This window comes from Notamacropus eugenii, chromosome 4 (assembly GCF_028372415.1).
Source record: "Notamacropus eugenii isolate mMacEug1 chromosome 4, mMacEug1.pri_v2, whole genome shotgun sequence".
NCBI lineage: Eukaryota > Metazoa > Chordata > Mammalia > Diprotodontia > Macropodidae > Notamacropus > Notamacropus eugenii.
Window position 1 is genome coordinate 224,789,806 of NC_092875.1, and position 16,214 is coordinate 224,806,019.

The 16,214-nt window shown below is 34.8% G+C and overlaps 2 long non-coding RNA genes across 5 annotated transcripts in view; one reads left to right on the forward strand and one right to left on the reverse strand.

The window, feature by feature from the left end:
- LOC140501004 (uncharacterized) overlaps nt 1–16,214 on the forward strand; it is a 79,943-nt gene that overhangs the window by 30,970 nt on the left and 32,759 nt on the right. The window lies entirely within an intron of this gene.
- LOC140501005 (uncharacterized) overlaps nt 1–16,214 on the reverse strand; it is a 144,539-nt gene that overhangs the window by 15,517 nt on the left and 112,808 nt on the right. The window contains exon 3 of one of the 2 annotated variants that reach the window (XR_011966018.1): nt 9,778–10,420. The exons of the other annotated variant lie outside the window; for it this stretch is intronic. This is a non-coding gene — a long non-coding RNA (uncharacterized lncRNA). Of the gene's footprint in view, nt 1–9,777; nt 10,421–16,214 lie in introns of those variants that run through there. 2 annotated transcript variants of the gene reach the window in all.

A 16,214-nucleotide genomic window follows, 5' to 3' on the forward strand; every position in this document is an offset into this window, starting at 1 on the left:
GAATGGATTGTCTCTAAGACCTTTTAACTTGAAATCAAAGACTCTTATTCCATTCAATGCAATGCCTGACACTGTTGATTTCCTTAAAACTTTGAGAAGTCAGCAATACAGATATGATTATTTCTGATTTTAAAGATAAGGAAACTGAAGCTCATAGAGAGTATAACTTTTCCATCTTCACAAGTGACAGAATTCAGATTGTAACTCAAGACTTCTGACTTTAAGACTAAGCCTTTCCATTACCCCACACTGAAGGAAGGGTATAGCAGTGGTTTATGATGACTTATCCTATCATGATGGAAGAAGGAAAGTAATGTTGTGAATTAGGTGGGTGTGGGCAGCCAGGTCAGTAAACAGAACTTCATTTTTTCTTGGTTGTAAGAACAGATACATCAATTTTAGTAGCTACTTCTCACTGATATTGCTGTTCCCTAGACCATTTTCATTAGGTAATCTAAAAGTTAGATTAGGACCAATCAGAGATGGGCGTTAAAGAATTTTAAAGAAAGAAACATTCAAGATATACCGCTCAGCCCTGTCCTTAATTCTTATGCCATTGTGGAATCCAATATTCTTCCTTCTCTCTGTATTTTTTTTCTTTAAGCAAATAGATATTATTTACTCTCAAGATAATAATCTCCAGTAAATAGAAATCTGTACTCAATCTGTGCAGAATTGAACTGTTAAAGCTGGTGCTTTCCTGCTTCTCATCATTTCATGATGAGTACTAGATTATACTGATCTTGTTTGTATATAGCTGTTTACATGTTTTCTTCCTCAGTAGATCATGACCTCCTCCAGAGCAGGAACTTTTTCTTGCTGTTGTATTCCCAGTGCATAACACAGTTCATTTAATAAATGTTTATTGACTGACCCCACCTCTTCTCAAGTCTTAACTAGTAGCCATCCTACCCTTTTGTTCTGTTGAGGTATGATGAGAAATTGCATGACATAATGGAAAAAGTACTGGCTCTGGAGTAATAAGACATGACTTTGAATCCCAGTCATCCCATTTAATAGGTATGGGACCATGGGAAAGTCCTTTAACTTCTGTGCATCTACTTCACTGTAGCTGTAAAATGAGGATGATACAATACAAATACTATAAGCCCCACAAGATTATCATATTATTCAAAAAAGGTTATATGTAGATGACAATCTATATCAGCTATTATTATAGTATCATCTCTCATATAATTATGTAGATTCCCCCCTTTTTGTTTTACAGAGCTAAAAAGCTAGAGATACTTGATCTACTCAGTTGGTAGATGACCCAATAAGAAACATTACTCAGTTGGTCTTGAGTATGGCCAAAAAAAAATTCATATTGTCATAGTTGCTAAAGGAACATTTTATCAAGTTAGTGTTATTTTCATGGGAGTAGACATTGACCATATCACTTTTGAATGTTCAGTGTAATTTTATCTATTTTCCAATTCCTTTTTTTCCTCATATATTTCAAAAATATGAGTTTATATTAGAAAAGCTGAATAGCTTGTCTACCCAATACTTACATTGTTATATAACAAATCCATAAAAAGAGTTTAAAAAAAAGTAGAGAATAATATGCTGAGATATATCATCTAAAATGTAGACAGCCCTGATAATAAATTCTTAAGAGCTAAAAATGCATCATTAAAACAGATTTTTTTCCTGCAAATTTGATACTCTCTTCTAAACTTTTTTCCATGCTTGAACAAGATAAATATTTTGGCCTAGTTAAAAAGAAAAATTTGATAATATTCTAGCTTTAATTTAATGCTAAAACATTCACTGTGCTGCTTTTACCGGTCACTTTTCCCACAATTCATTATCTATTTAAATAGGAAAGGATATTTTCATATTTGTACAAATAATCTTATAATCTTATTGTCAGTGAAATACCAAGGCCTACAAAGTAGTCCCCTTTCTTCATATGTGAGAAATTAATTTCCAGATTTTTATACCCTTGACTGTACTCTTGCATTTTACCTAATGCCTGAATATATCTTATCTACCTGTGTAAATTAACACATGCCCATATCCAGGGCCTAAAAGATAATAAACCAGGATCCAAACCCATAATGAGATATTTTGCAGGTAGAAAAAGATTCATTTAATATGCATTTAAACATTAATTTTCCCTCTTTTAACCCTTCTATCCAGACTAATTCCAAATTTCACTTATTATTTTATAAAGATTATAGATACTAATTGGCTATGACTCTATATGGAATGCCTAATGTCAATACTCCAATTACAAAAGAAGGTCAAAATTCCAAACAGAAATAATGTGTGATGGTGGTTGGTTGGGTGAAGGGGAGCTGTTCCTCAATATAAATAGTAATGCCACTTTAATTCTTTCACAAATTAATGATTGTGATTAGTTCTTGGATCTGTTCTTAGGCCATGCATTTATTCTAGGAAGTGCCATAGAGTATGTGATTAGTGCACACATTACAGAAGAAGTACATCTGATAATGGGTATTTGCCATCTTTTACGTAGGATCTGAATTTGAGAAATTAAATTTGTCAAAATCACATGAACAGGTAAAAAAAAGAGCACTTTTGTAAGGTTTGTTTTTCATAGGGCAGTGTCCTCTTCTAAAGTGTGCACTTTTGCCCCACCCAGTGGCCACCTTCAAAACTAGTCAGTTTCCTTGTTTTTAGGACAAATGTTCCAATAAGTTGGATAGGATTGCTACTAAAAACAGAACAAAGGCAGAAGCTGTCCCCCATGGCTAATGTTAGTCTATTAGTCTATCATTACGATCCGTGACACCGCCATCTGTCCTGTGCTGTAGGGCAAATTTGTGAAATGCCAGCAACTTCAATGCCACCAGCAGATGCTTCATCATGAAACGGGGTCTAGGAAGTAAAAAACACATCCATCCAAAATACTAGAAAGAGAAGAAACATATTCAGGTTAATTAGAAAAGATTTGTGGTGTAAGGTGAAGGAATAGACAAAGTAGGGTGTTAGAAAAAGCAGTGGACCAATAAAAATAATTTCAAAAACCCTAACACATAGAGCACTTTACATACATTGTTTCACTAGCTCCACACAACAAATCTGTAAAGCTGGTGCCATTATAATTCCCATTTTACAGATGAAGAAGCTGAGGCTGAGATCTGTGAGATAAGTTATCTAAGGTCACACAGAATAAATGCCTGAGGTAAGATTTGAACTCCAGTCTTCCTGTCTTCCAATTCTACATATTATCTATTATACCACCAAGAATTATGAAAATATAGTTGTCTCTTCAGTCATATATCTAGTCTACTCATGTGACTCTTAAGCACTCTAAAACTCAGTTTATGCACCCGAAAAAAAGGGAAGAGTACTGTACCTGTCCAAATCTTGTGAATATCATATGATACAATGTGCATGAAATTCTTTGAAAAGGTAAAAAGCCTACATAATTGCAAACCACTGCAGTAACTGAAATATTCTTCACTTCTTCTCAAGTACAAAAATCAGTACAAAGCAATACATGAAAATTAAAGTCACTCTGTATTAGGAGGGGAGTTACAGACCCCTTCTTTTTTAGTATTTGGTTTTAGGAAACTATTTTTAGTGGATGTTTGGTTAACAATTCCTTGGATATGGGGATGAAAATGAAGAGTCAAGGATAACACCATGTGATGAGCCTAAGTGTCTTGGAAGATGGTGGTATCTTTGACAGTTATTATATAAATGATTGCTTAGTTTCTTAAAATTAGTCTTAAAATTTCTGCCAAAAAATGGCTACCAAGTCCTGTTTTGTTTTGTTTTTATCTTTGTGACATGTCTCACATATACCCCATTTCCCCCTCTGACACTGCCACTACCCTTTGGTAACTCCTCATAACCTCATGTCTAGACTATTATAATAGCCTCCTGGCTTTTCTCCCTGCTCCAATTCTCTTCTCACTACAATCCATCAAATATACCTTCCTAAAGCACAAATCTGATCGTATTACCTCCATATTCCATAAATTCCAGTGATTCCCTATTAATTCCAGCATCAAATATAATAAAATTCTGTGTTCTGCTTTGAAACCCTTCAGAACATGCCCCTTCCTACATTTTCAGTCTTCGTCTGCCTTCCTCTCCACCACATACTCCACAGTCTAGTGTCCCTGATCTCCTTACTATTTCTCACACAAGTCATGCCATCTCCTGAACTCAGCATTTTACTGGCAGCACTGGCTGGTGGGTTGAATGCTCTCTGTCTCCAATCTTCTAATTTGTTTGGCTTGTTTAACATGTAAGCTAAAATCTTGCCTTCTTATAAGAAGCTCTTCCTCTGTGACTATCCCCAGTCTATCCTTTATTTGTGTTGTTTATACATAGTTGTTCCTGTGTTCTCTCTCCCATTAGACAGTGGGCTCCTTGAGAGCAGGGACTGTCTTTTGCCTTCTTTTGAATACTCAGCACTTAGCACTCTCCCTAGCACATAACAGATTTTTAATAAATGCTATTACTAACTCAATAAAAGTTTGTTAAATTGACTTGAGTTGAATTGAACCTACTTCTGCGCTAGAAAAAAGAGTAAAGGTGATTGACTTTATCATCTCTGCTTTATTTATTTCCTTTGTGTGCTTTCAACCACTTTTTCTTTTATTTTGACTACCACAGAGTAGTAGTAGTAGTTGTCCTTTCCCTTAATGGTGTCCTACCTATAGCCTAAACTCCAAGCCTCCCATAGGCTCCGATCTAAGTCTTGTCTGATCTCAACTCTCAGTTACCCCATGTGCCTTCTCTGAACTAGCCCCGACTGTCAAACTATTTTCCTGGCTAGGTTCCTTAAGATGCTAAACTGGAGAGCCTTTAGGTATTCCAAATAATATATTTCTTTATCTCAGATAAAGAAGGAACAACTTTTAAAACTGCTAAGAAACCATTTTCTAATTAAAATCACAATATTTCAAACACCTTTCTGTCCTATTTCCAACAAGTAAATTCCAAATAAGAAGTAGGAGGCCCCAAAACAGAGAGAAATCTGTTGTTTCTAGAAATGGATTTTAAAAAAACCCATATTTAGCATATCATAAAATTATGGAATAATAGAATTCAGATAGATGGAAGGGACCTTCGAGGCCATCTAACCCTTCCACCCATACTGTATAAAAATCATGATGTTTGTTAACTATATCTAGAGATAACAGCTTACTGTTTCACTGGAGCCTTCTAAAAAATGGAATAGAATGCTTCCAAACAAAGTGAATTTCTCATTTTTAGAGACCTTCACAGGAGGCTGATATTCAAAGAGACATTTTACAGTCTACCTCTATAATGCATTTGCTTAATTCTAATTTTTTAATAAAGTCTTGGACTACTGATACATATTCCAAACCCATCGAAGTATGAAGATTGTACTATAGACTGGGGTAAATGATTGCTATATTCACCAATACAATACAAAAATTTTACAATACAATACAAAAATTTTAAAAAGCCATGAGCCTAAGTACATGGAATATTTCTATTGTTCATATAGGGTGAATAGAGCCTTGGCTAAAAGATGATAAATTTAGGTGAAGAAGAAAGAACACAAATGAGTCCAAGTTTTCTAGCCTATATTGTTGGGAAGTAGTGATTCCATTGCAGAAACAGTATAATTAGAAAGGGTAACTGGTTTGGGGGAAAATGCATCTTAATACTTATTAAAACATATAAATACTACTTGAATATTTTATGTGTTTACATGTCTATAGAGAAATGTATATGTATGTAAGATGCTTATGTATCATGACACAAATATCACAATACATAATAATAGTGTATTATAATACTAGCATGTATTTATAATATAAGTATGTGTCTAGAGTCATAGACATGTCTATGTATGTATGTACATATGTATGTATACACACTATTTAATATAAGAAACCCATTATTTTTCATTATGATCCAACTGAGATCCAGGGATTTTAAATGTGCTCTTGCCAAGATCCTATAAGTAGCTCCAAAGGTGGGTGATATCTTTTGCCCTTAAAAGATGTAGGGTATGTCTGTATGAACGTATGTGTTACTGTACCTGCTGCATATACAGCTATGCTGTTTTACCACTGTCTTTGTAGTCTCACTTTTCCAGTGCATATGCATAGCAACACCTCATCAAGCCAAATCTGACCTTGTATTTATCTTCACCAGTTTATTCTGAGGCCAGAGAGGAGAACAAGGGGGGAAACACTGAAACACTGGAAGAAAAGGGAATTTGGGTTCCTCTGGCAGGACCAAAGAACAGGAATAGAAATAGGTTATGGAGCTTCCGATTAATGTCCAAGCCTATAAAATAAGCTTGGGAAAAATTTGTTTCTGTTCTCTGCATCCTCTACAATTTCTATGTTTTTCTATTTTTTTGTTTTATTTTTTCATTCAGCTTCCTAATATAGCTCTTTTTTTAAATGCTTTCACCTTATATTCACTGTACAGAGGAAAGAAGTGTTTTGCCTTAGAGAGTTATAAAAATGAGAGTTGTTATTTGTTCTTTGTTTTAGAGCAAGTCTAGTGACATCACATGGTGATGTCTTAACTTATGCATGAATTGTTCTTGAGGCTTACTTAATTGAAATTACTTAGAAATGAAAATGCATGCTGAATTATAGAAATATTTTTAATAAAACATTTATAAAGTGATTTCCTCATGATAACTGTGAATATGGCATTAGTGTTATAATCTGCTTTTTACTGAGCAGGATATTTACAGATGAGGAAATTGAGGCTCTGAGAGGTTAAATGATTTGTCACATGTAAACATCGGAAACAGGATTAAAATTCATGTCTCCTTGTTCCAAGTCCTTCATTCAGTCTATTAAACCATTCAAGCATTCAATTTAACAACAAATATTTGTTAGATGTAGCAAGTTTGACCTCACTTCCCTAAAAATAGAACTGCTTTGCAGACCTTGTCAGGTAAAATCTCAAAGCTAGAGCTAATACTAGCTAACAATGCTAGGGTGTACCCTCATTTGTGTTCATCGTGAAAGTTTATATTTACATATGCAGAAATCAACCAGAGATTTGCAGCCCTTCTTCTAAATACAGTACCTTCTCTATTCCTCTTTTTTTACTTCTTTTTTGGTAAATTGTGAGTAGATGACCGTTTTACATGAGCAATAAACTGTGAAGGTTGAATGTACAGAGTTTTTGTGTTGTAATCAAATAAAACAACTAAGTTAATTTGACACATTCCATGATATGCATAATCATTATTGTGTTCCATGATAATTAGACATAAATGACAAACAGTTTGAGCAAATTGCTGCAATTACTATTTTAAAAAGCCAAACCAAGGATTTTCATGGTCATAGAGGGTAAAGAGGGAGATGGAAATAAGAGGCAGAGTAGGAAACTTTTCTAATATCCCTTTCAAGACTCAGAATTTGTAATCCAGGGAGACCAATGCATCTGTTTCTTTGGCAGGATGCACACAGTAGTTCTGGGAGCTAGAAGCTAAGAAATCTCTTTTCCTCTTTTCCCCTTGTCCTAATCAAAACCTCCTTTTATTTAGCATTAGATGTATTTCTTTAACCTAGCACAAATGTAACAAAGGTTGATAACCATATTATTAATTTTTCCAAAAGTATTGGCTCATGAAATGAATGAATTTCTAATTGATCAAGAATATTAGATACCTAAGTAAAGGAAAGAGTAGAAGTTTTTGGTGGGCAAATGATAACTATCTTGACCTCTAGGAGTATGGAAGTAAGCAATAGAAGTTTGTTTTTCATGCTGCTTTTCTACTACAGTCTATCCTTTGGTGTCTCTTATCCTTCAGGAAGCCCTAATTAAAGGACCTCTTCATGATCCTTATGCCAAAATGATTTTATGGTCATTTCCATTCAAACTTTATATTCCCTTAGTAACAAACGACATGCTTGTGTATGAGTCTATTTGAAAATAAAAGAGCTGTCCTGAAGTGGAATGGACCACCTTGGGAGGAAGTGGGGTCCTCCTGTTTGTGTTCTGCATCCTGCACAAGATAAGTTGAGGAAGACCAGTCTAGATCTTTGAAGGAGGGACCATTTGTTGAGAGTGTTGTAGGAGAGATTCAAGTTCAGTAAGGTAAGAGGTGGACTAATGTCTGAGATCCGTTTCGACTCTGAATCTTTGGTTCTAAAGGTCAATGCCATGAATGTTGTATTGTAGTTACTTAATACTTAGAGCTTTGAGAATTCTACATCTTCTCTTCTCTAGACCAAGATGGTATAAATTCCATTTGCATCAGCAACTGTCACAAGTCAAGAGGCGCAACAAAACTCTCACCACACTAATTATTCTTTGGGGCTGTCTTGTCCTCTCTGTTTTCAGTTGGGCAAGATTATCCAAATTATCTAAGGCTTTTCCCCAAGTTATTCAGAAAAGAAAGATTCTTATTTTTTCTTTTCTTTTTTCATCTGGCGAATTTTGGGGCATGTCTATTGCTCTGTAGCTACTTTCACTGTATCTAGATTAGAATATACACAGTACATTTTCTCCCTTTTCCTTTTAAAGTCTGTTGGTTTATATTTGCAAAATTTTAAGCAATCATATTTTGTCAGCCTATGGTAGGTGTATTCCATTCCTGACCAGATGCCTATCATCCTTACATTTTATGTCATGGTCCAGAAATCCATTCTCAGACTACATTTTCTTAGCCAACCTCATAATTGGTCTCTCTGCCTTATGTCTTTCCCAACTGCAGTCTATCCTACTCACAGCTGCCGGAGTAATTTTGCTAAAACATTAATCTGACCATGTGAACCCTTGCTAAATCAAGTCATTTCTAAGTCTAAAACTGTGTGATAGTATGTTTCTGGATATATGTGTGCAGGCTACTGTTGTGCTTAAAGAGACATCAACCAATCAAAAATGTATCTGGAAAGAAAATCAGAGATGATCTACACCTATCACAGTTAGATTGTGCCTGCATTGGCACATTTTTCTCCATTTGATGTAACAAAATCTGTCAGTGAGATGGCACAGTAGATAGATCTCTGGTCCTAGAGTCAAAAAGATCTTAGTTTAAATTCTACCTCAGACACTTACTAGCTGCATGACCCTGGGCAAGTCACGTAACCTTTTCCTTAGTTTCCTCAACTATAGAATGGAAACAATGACATCACCTTTTCAGGGTTACTGTAAGGATTATATGAGATTATATTTGTAAAAGCATGTAGCATAGTGCCTGGCCTAGGTGTTTAATAAATGTTTCCTTTCTTCCCGTTAGTAATATATCAGACAGCAAATTATCTTTAGAGTAAAAGAATAAATGTAAGTAATAATAATAATTTATTGGAATGAAACACCATTTTCTACTTGAAGTCTTTTTAGATTCCTCCGTATGATACGATCCTCTCTCACAACCTGCTTTGTATTTAACTACTTTGTATATATTTGTATTTATTCATTTTAAATTTATGCTATTATACATGTTTTATATGTACTTATGCCCATCAGAATGCCAGCTCCTTGTAAGTAGGGATTGTTTCTTACATTATTTTCAATATCTAGCAGATGCTTATGGTAAGAGCTTAATGACGACTTGGAGATTGGCTGATTAATGAAAGTTCTGTTATCTTCTTTTCTTTCTTGGAAGTCTTTGTCTTCAACTGTAGTGGTGATTAAACCACGCACACCCTCAAACCCCCACACCCTCAAACCCCCACATACCCACACCTCCGCACCCATCCACCCATCCACCCACCCACATACACACACACACACACACACACACACACACACACACATATCGCCTGTGCTCCTGAAGTCCTGTTTCTTTCCTGATAATTCATAATTTGTATTTTGTAATGTGATATAAATGGGGATATCCTTAATAATAACAACAACACTTTGGCAAATATCACAAACCACTCTAAATCTGTCCTAAAAGAGAGAATGTAAAGAACTGATAATAAACTTAGCAAGGATTATACAAATTGTTAATGGGCCATTGCTGAGTTAGCAGGCAAACTTGCAGCTAATATGCCAGTATCTGTGACCTTGGCAGAAGTAGCTAAGCTCTGCATGTATTTAGTTGGCATTATCCCAGTCCATTCCTCTGAGAAAGCAGCTTGCTTGATCCTTGATGTGGCACATGGTGCACGGCATGACTTAACTATTTAGGAAATACTGAATGTTTTCACATATATCTGTAAATTAATTTGCATCCTAAGCAATAAATTATGACTAACCAGAGTTTTTTTGTTCTGTGCCTGTTTATGTTTATGTCCAAATGTGTGGGAATTACAATCATGCAGTTTCCAGGGGAAATTATTGACTCAATATAGTGTTTGTTATTAACATTGAAAATAATTATAGTAATAAATGCCAGGATAATCCAAAAAATGTAATCCACCAGTAGGTATTCAGACAGTGATAATAGCATGCTTTGGTATCACATAGATTTTATATTCTTCATCCTTGGTTGACATTAGCTTATCACACTGGTATCTCATTCAGTTTCCAGTCTTATCTGCAACATATTAAATTAAATAAAGCAACATTTAATGTAATAATATCTTCCAGCCTAGTAATCCTTCTTAATTTTTCAATTGATGCCTCTTACCCTTCACCTATGTAAATTAAGTCCCAACTCCAAATCTGGGATCAGTCTTGCCCTTAGGCAAGAGAAATATAAGAAGCCAGTAATTTACCCAAATCAGCATAAAAGCAGCCTTGCTTCTGGTCCAGTTCTGACCTTGAATTCCAGGTCCTATAATTGATCTTTTGCTTTATTTCCTACTGACAAGCCACCACCTTTTAACCTATCGCAGTCAGTTCCTGAAATCCAGCAATTAATCAGATCCCAAAGTCTCAGAAGAATAAAACCAGAGATGGTTTCAAAGTCATAGGGAGAAATTTACTCTCCTAAGACCAAACTGTATTGCCACTGATCTATAAGAATATATATATATATATAACTGCAGCATCCATAATGATGAACCAAAAATCAAGTCAAACAATTGCAGTTGTATTTAAAGCAATGGTCTTTGTTTATTAAGTACATAGATAATTTATCTTGGGCTAATTTTCTAAGGTTGGATTTTAATGAAATACCTTCATCGTTAAGGAGCACTAATTTGCTGTTGAATAGAACCAAGGATAGGACTAAAGATGTTGAGGTAATATTATGGGAGTGTGGTATAGTGGATAGAAAGGTTCTGGGACCCTGGGCAAGGAATTTAACCTCATAGTTATTAGTATTATATCATAGTATTATAATATAATATATAGTGTATATATAGTATAATATGATATATATAATATATATTGTAGTATTATAATATAATATATTCTAGTAATATAAGTTGCAGAGGAGGTGCTAACATGCATTGATTGGTAGAGAGAGTTTCATTATCTAGGATTTGCTTGTATCTATGAACTTGAGGTGTCTCCCATGCCTGTGATGGGAAATGGTGTCAGGAAACACCTGGTTAGGAGTCCTATGCCTCTTTACCTTGACAAGCAAGAATCTAACATCCCTAAATCTGTAGTCCAGGGCAAATGATCCCATGGATTGTCAAAGGTTTAATATATTCCTTTAAATCTTTGCTTCTAACTTGGTTTACCTGTGCATCAGGCACATGTCTTTGCCATTCCAGACTCAATACACTTTGAGATTTTAATCAAGGATATTTCATTGAATATAAGAAAACTCTAGCATAGTGGATAGAGAGCTAGATTCTGAGTCAGGTACTCCAGGGTTCAGGTGTCCTACATTTGTCACATACTGGCTGTGTGACCCTGGGCAAGTCACTTAATCTTTTAATGCCTTTTAAAGACAACTCTTTTCTAAAATTATAAGTTGCAGAAAAATATCAAATCTACATTGCTAGAGAGTCTTTTCTCTCTAGTAGAACCTTCCACTAATATAATCACAAACCTGGACACACGCACACACACAATATGGCTACTGTGTAATTAAGTGGCTAAAAGTCTCCCTATATTTAAGCTAATTTTCTTGGGGTTATGTAATTCCATCCTTCTGATCTTTTTATGATTCTATTTTCCAGGGTCTATTTAATATATGCCCCTCCCTCATGGCACTACTACTAACCATTTTTTTCTCCTTATGGTGCTTCAAATGGAACTTGTTTCCACCACTTTATAATTGGTCAGTCTATTGGCATATTTACATCCCTAGTCATTTGGCAAACTACCTCACCTGATAACTCATTGGTCCTGGCATTCTGCCCATGTAGCTTTACTAACAAGAGACTACTGTTCATATCCTGAGTAGATAAATATCATGCCAGAATAGGCCCATGGTAATAATGTCTGTCATTAATTTCAGGCAGACAATTCTTTTATAGGTTTTCATAAGCATTGGTTTTCTTAAGAGAACATTTACTAAGACCTACTGATTACACTTCTTTTATAAACGATTTTCACACACTATCACTCTCCAGATCATCTTGAGCAGCATAAATGGGTAAAAATGTTGACATTATCGAAATCCTATTTTATAATTAGAAGACCCCTCCCCTCCCTGCCCCAATTTTTCTCTTAACTTTCACTTCAAAAACTATCTCTATTTTTTATTCCCTGGCCTGAGCCCCTGTGGTTTTTCCCTCCCCAGAACTCCAGTTTCCTCCAAACAACAGCCAGGTCTTTCTTCTTAGATCCTTTAAGATAGAGGTTTTTAACCTGGGATCCATGGATCCCCAGTGGAATTGTTGATGGATTTCAGGTCCATGAACTTGAGTTGGAAAATAGATTACATCTTTATTTCAAAATAATTGATTTCCTTTTTAGTCCTATGTATATTTTTATGTATTTAAAACCATTCTGAGGCATCCATGGGCTTTACCAGCCTTTCAAGGAAGAGTATGACACAAAAGAAAAATTAAGAATCTCTTTTCCAAGGATGAATACCTGGACAATCATCATTGTACCTGCTGCTGGAACTTCTTAATACTAATAACGTACCTGACTGAACTTGGAATCTTATCTGAGCAAGAGTTTACTAAAGGTGCTCAAATAACTACAAGGATAGCTGCTACCAGTTGCTTACGATCAAGTCTTTCTGAAACCAATTACCCTCTTATCTGTTTCAACTTTCTGTTCTTTGCTACTTGAATCTTCATTGATCACCCACCTCATTTTTTAGGTCTGTTTTTTCTCCAGGCCCTTATCACCCCTATTCTGGCCTCTCTACCACTAGAATCCTGTTTGTGCTATTTAGTTCCTAATTATTAAATAAATACTTAATATTGGCATCAGTGCTAAAATGTTGCCAAGCATAAAATATTCTGTAATTAAGCATTTATTACTTAATAGATACATTAGCTTTTGCTCTATTTTTGATTGAATATCAGCAATTTGACACAGCTTTTCACTTTAAAAAATAAGTGACAGGTATCCAAAAATACTCTTTCCAAATAGTTAAGCTCATTTAAGTCATTCTAAAATTACCGCATTTGTCCAGGACCAATTTGAGGGTCTCTGTCAATTTAAATTAGAAATGGCACACTGACTGTGTACAATGTGACAAATTATCAAGGCAACTTGCTGAATTATTGAAGGTTGGCTAAGCTTCAGAATGATGTTAGTGTCCAAATTAGCAAATTGGATAGTATCTCTTCATAAAAATAATTGCTTTTCTCTCTCCTCTTTTAGTGGATTGAGTGTTTCTAGGACAATTCCACCACACCTCTAAATCTTCAGTTAATTTCTGAGATTTAAATTTTACTTTAAAACAGCCTATCTGAATGAAATGTCACCCCCTTTTATATGCTACTTTATCTATTTTTGAAGTTGATTTCTTTTATGTTCTATTCATAAGTCTCCCCTTCTTAGTACTATTGCTGCTGCAGTTTTTACCTTTAGTAGGTTACATTTCATGAATCCTGAGGTCTGATATTTGAAACCAAAGAGGTTTGAAATCCAAAGGAGATTGCTTCTATAGGAAATTAGGGATGCTGCTCCAACTGTGGTCATAAGAATTAAAATAAAGCCCTATGAAAAATATCTTCTTATATATATTCTACATTAAATTTCATCCTATACTACAAGCTTAATCCAAAAATTCTTAAATCATCTTAAAGGAAAATTCATCCTCTATTTTCCTTATACACATAAAGCTTCATAGATTTCAAGAAAATGCGTCCATAGTATGTCCATGTATTTTTGGAAATTTCATGCCCTTAAGATTCCAGGACCCTGAAATTTCTGTTTAGCCATTTCCATGCCAACTTTTTTTTTTTTCTGGTTTAGCAAGACAGTCTTGCTCATTAGATTCAGAATCATGAAGCTTCTGAGTCAGGAAGACCTTGGTTCCAGGGCACATACCATCATTGATCCTGCACAGTTTAGTTAACTTCTCTATGCCTGAGGCATCTCTAAGAACTGGAAGATGCTGAGCAGGTGCCAACTTGAATTGGTAGTGGCAATTTCTTCATTGGGAATTCTCTACACCAATGAGACCCAGGTTCATATGCTCCACATTCCTCCATATAACATACACACACACACACACACACACAGACATATTTGGGAGGCCACAATTATCATTTCTCAAAAGCCACTTTCCATATACTTAGCATGTAACTGGAAGTATAAATGGTAGAGTTTTTAATCTGTCAAAATTAAACTATCAATATCCAGATTCACAAGTAGGATACTCACATGTTAATATGCCAGCTTGTGTCAACAGAGGTGAACAAGTTTGGACACCATGAATGAAGTGGTCAAGTTAGTAGGCAGAGAGTTAAAATCAGGTCAGGCTTCATTTAATTGATTTCTTAGACTTAAATTCCAACAAAAATGTATAACTTCATGAATTTAGGCATAGTTTCATTTCTCTCATTAATGATATGTCAGCTAAATATACCCCAAATGGCAGTCAATACTTACAGAATAGAATTCCTACCCCTCTCCACTAGCCCACTTTCCACCCTATTCCCCATACTTTTTTATTTAGGAATCACTTGACTTTTTGAGATCAAATGACTTTAAGGTTGGTGTAATTGTTATATTCAGAAAGTTTACTTTAGAGATGGATTAATGACTTGTATAACAAGTTTCAACCACAGTTTAAAAAAAAACTACTGAAGTGTTGATGAGAAAGCATTAACACATGAAACACATCTGCTTTTATAAACATCAGTTTATAATGAGATTTCTTCAGAATAGCATACTCCAGAAGAAAACAAATGCTTGAAGAGCAGCACAGATGTATATTAAGTGACACAATTATAGCCTGTAGTAATATTTGAAGTTGACCAATAAATAAATTTGAAAAGAAATTTCTTTAAAAATAATAGTCACTGAAGAAACCACCCCTCAACTCAGAGATTCCATGACTCTGAGACTCTAAAACAATTTTCTTCAGAATAAATTGCACAGAACTTAATGTTGTCCATGCTTTTTACTCATCAAGGGTCTGATAAATACCACTAAATCATCTACCAAATTATACTAGCTGTTAGTAAATTTTTGTACCTTAGATCTTGATTTCCTCATACAACCTTGGGCAAGTCATTGCTCCATGGACCTTGGTACCTAATTTAACCAAAAGAGTGAACTAGATGGCTTCTAAGATCTCTTTCAGTTCTAACCTCTAGTCCTATGATCTTTATCAAAAGGAAAAAAAATCTTCTTCATCATACTTATCCTTGTTCTACATGATGGCAAGCAGCTGGATATTTGAATGAATGAACCAGTCACTTCTGTTTAGGCTGTTTGCTGCTATATAGATAGCCTGAATCTGGAGGAATCTTTCTGAGTAATTCTTTTTTTTTTTTCAGTAAAGGATGTGAACTTTATTTCTGAAGTATACATTTTATTGATAGGGAAAATGTGTGGCACAGATCAATCACAAGTAGAGCCACTTTTCTATTCTTTATTGAGAAAAACTAGCTCTTTTTTGGTGAGTCAGTGGGAAGGCTGTACAAAAAGTTTTATTGAATCTCCATTAAGACAAAGAGGAGCTTGTTTATTATATTATTGACTGAAAGAATTTTGAGGTCATGACATACAAGGAAGATTTGCTTCAAATTAAGATAACTTTTAGTGTGTTTATATAATGCACAATGTACCATTTCTCTCCCCACATTTAACTATGCTGCACTGACAATAATTCATTTTTGCTGATCCTTTGCTTAGGAGAAAAGAAGTCATTATTGCACATCCATAAATGCCATCTATGAATATTTACATTTTATTTCATGAATGGAACCTACAGTTAGGAACAAAGGCATTCTTTGAGAAATTTTTCAGTGCTTACAAACATTTAACTAATGGGTAAAAAGTTATACACCCCCAAG